Here is a 3,113-nt window from a genome sequence, read left to right on the forward strand (position 1 = left end):
ATATATATGAGACAAGGTCTTAAAAGATGTAAGGTACAACAAGGGCTTCGGAATGAAACTAATCATGCCTGTTATTGCATGCAGTCAAGTTGATTCTGACACGTAATCATGTAGGACAGAGTAGAACCGCCATACAAGAGAACTGTGCTGGATTGTAGCATTTATGGGAGTGGATTGCTAGTAAGTGTATTCAAACCAACATCCTTTTGCCTAAAAACATTGGTTGCCAGGACTCCTTTAGACATGTATACATATTTCAAGGATGTGTGTGTGTGTGTGTGTGTGTGTGTGTACATGCAGGTGCACATGGAGAGTGTGAAGGGGGGTGGGACACATTTTAAATTACTCCAATCATAATAAAAGGAGACCTGGTGTCACAGTTATTTAAGCACTGAGCTGAAAATCAAAGACCAGTGATTCAAATCTACCAATCATTCCATGGGAGAAGGATGAAGAAATCAGCTTCCTTATGATTTATAGTCTTGTCATCCCTCTTTGAAAGAAGCAGTTTAACTCTGTCCTATAAGGTTGCTATGAGTCAGAATAGAATTTATGGCAATGGGTTTTGGTGTTTGTAACCATCAAAAACAAGCATTTTATAAGGCTGAGATTTCAAAATATTTTTTAAAACTGGATATAATCAAATCATTAATCTAAAAATTACTGAATAAATGATTGGGTAACTAGAAGCCACATAGTAGGATGCAAATTAAACACGAGCAATGCAGAGGTGGGAAGGATCAGACACTATCTCTAGGCCAATGATAAGGTTAACAAAAAGAGGAAAATGTTTAAAAGCAATATTTTATTGTGATATATTTGAAATTTTGGAAAGTACAGACAAAAGAGTGTTGTTTGTAGAATCTCTTGACATGTACATGGAGCTATCTAACAAGAAATCAATAAATCTATATCTGAAGATTGGAAGTGATTTTAGCCTGGGAAATTACATAAGTATGCTCACTATTTATAGCTAGATTTTCATTGGAATCTTGGAAATCAGTGAGATGATCCAAGAAAAAGTACAACATAGGTGGGAGAAGTCCATGACTCTCCATGACATTTCACTACAGTGCTTTACCTTTACTTTGTCTTCTTGAGTTGCTCTTTAAAATATTTTTCCCTGATTTTACTTTATCTTCACCCCCCTTTCACATAGCTTCCAGAGCAAGTCTCATAGTCCTTTCTGACATCGCTTTTCCTTGTGCTTCTTTCTTTCCTGTCTTTTTAATGACCTTGGCTTTCTTCATGGAGGATACCAGCTCACACCTGGTCTGTTTTTTCCTGCATTTGAAAATGCACTAGTTGTGACTGGAAGCCGAGCTATCAGGAGGCTTGAAGAAGCTCGTGGAGAGTGGAATCTTGCCCGGAACATGAGCAGTGGGTCAGTGACAGAGGGGTATGCTGATTTAGGGCAGGGATATGTAAATGACAGTAGACAGCCAAGGAGCATTAGAAAACAGAAGGATTTATATGATTGTGTTAATTTATTCAATCATTCATTATTCATTTTCTTTGTTCAATGTACTTTTTGTGAGGTGTATCATATTCCTCAGTCACTGCTCTGGGAAATGGTAATACAAAATTATGAACTATGGTCTCAGAAGTTCGGAGATCTTATCCTATAGTTAATGACAAGAAATTCAATAGTTACAGAGCTCAGATTGGGAGGATAACTATTGAGAATGGTTCCTATTCCATTAAGTTAGTAAAAACACAAAAATATGTGAACAGTTAAGACATAGGGTAAAATTGGAATAGTTCTTTATTAGCAGTGGTCTATTTTCATTGCCTTATCAGGAACACCTGTTCTAACAGAAATAGATCGAAACCATCACCTCTCTCTTAAAGGAAATAGAGCCCAAATTTACACTCCCAGTGTTTTCTAAGGGTTTCATAGATTTTATTTGAGATTTTCATAGGAAATCACTGTTTACTTTCCCAACAGAGACTGCCAAGGTTATAATGTTTGCTCCTTTCTTTCTCTCTAGCCAAAGATTTGGTAATAAATGTGAGTTCTAGCTGTGTAACCCTTCGTGCTGTTTGGTTTGTTGTCTGAAAAGAGAATAGTATCTGTTGCACCTGCATCACCTTCCTCACAGTGTTGATATAAGGCTAATAAAATATTAACTAAAATCTGTACATGAGATTTAGAAAGGAGCAAGATCAAAATTATGTAATACACTGGTTTGGAAAGGCTATATTAATGAAAAGAACCCTATTCTGACCCTTTCGCAAGACAGAAGCACAGTCCCTCAGAGCTGTTCCGATATGAGCAAACATAGTTCAGAGTCACAGCTCAGTGTCTGGAGGATGAGAAATTGCAGGCACCAGAATAAAAGCGACAGAGACAATTCCATTTAGGTCTTTCCCACCCGCCGCTGCCTGCAGGGTACAGGTCAGTGGAACGGAGCAAAGAGCAGACAAGTTACACATCTAACAGCAGCAAAAGACTGAGCCAGAAATAATGTAAATCCACAAGAGAGGAAGAGGCAAGACCTATGGCTTTAATAACAGTGAACACAGTGATATTGAGGGAAGCAATTGCAGTTAACATTTTCTTTCATGCCTTTTTCTAGAGGGCCTGGATATTACTGACTCATCGTTTTATTTCTGCACTTTGGAGCTTTGGATGCAATTACATGCAACCTGCTAAAATTCATGAATGTTTTGTATTCATGGAAATTCAGATATTATAACTTTCCCACAGAATTAACTGCCTAGTGTGGATTTCAAAATCAAAGAGATTTTCTAATAGCCATGCAAACATGAAGCATTCTGTTTTACTAAGAAAGTAAAACCTATGAATTCAAGTAATCTACAAAAACTGCAAGTTTTGTTTATTACATTATAGTGCAGACAGTAAGGAACCCTGCTGGTATAGTGGGTTACACATATTGGGCTGCTAACCTCAAGGTCAGCAGTTTGAAACCAGCAGTCTCTCTGCAGAAGAGTGGCGCTTACTGCTCCTGTCCAGAGTTACAGTCTCAGAACTCGGCAGGCGCGGTCCTGCTCTGTCCCCTAAGGTCGCCATGGGTTGGAATCAGCCTCAGGGCAATGAGGTTTGCTTTGTTTTGGAAGTGAGTTTTGGTTTTTCTTTGAATGCATAGAGT

At 38.2% G+C, this 3,113-nt stretch overlaps 1 protein-coding gene across 1 annotated transcript in view; it reads right to left on the minus strand.

Moving 5' to 3' along the window:
- Positions 1-3,113, minus strand: part of ACSS3 (acyl-CoA synthetase short chain family member 3) — a 187,921-nt gene that overhangs the window by 19,757 nt on the left and 165,051 nt on the right. The gene's annotated exons all lie outside the window — the stretch shown is intronic.

This window comes from Echinops telfairi, unplaced genomic scaffold (genome assembly GCF_000313985.2).
Source record: "Echinops telfairi isolate 266 unplaced genomic scaffold, ASM31398v2 ScPeMD7_2;HRSCAF=8, whole genome shotgun sequence".
Taxonomy (NCBI): Eukaryota; Metazoa; Chordata; class Mammalia; order Afrosoricida; family Tenrecidae; genus Echinops; species Echinops telfairi.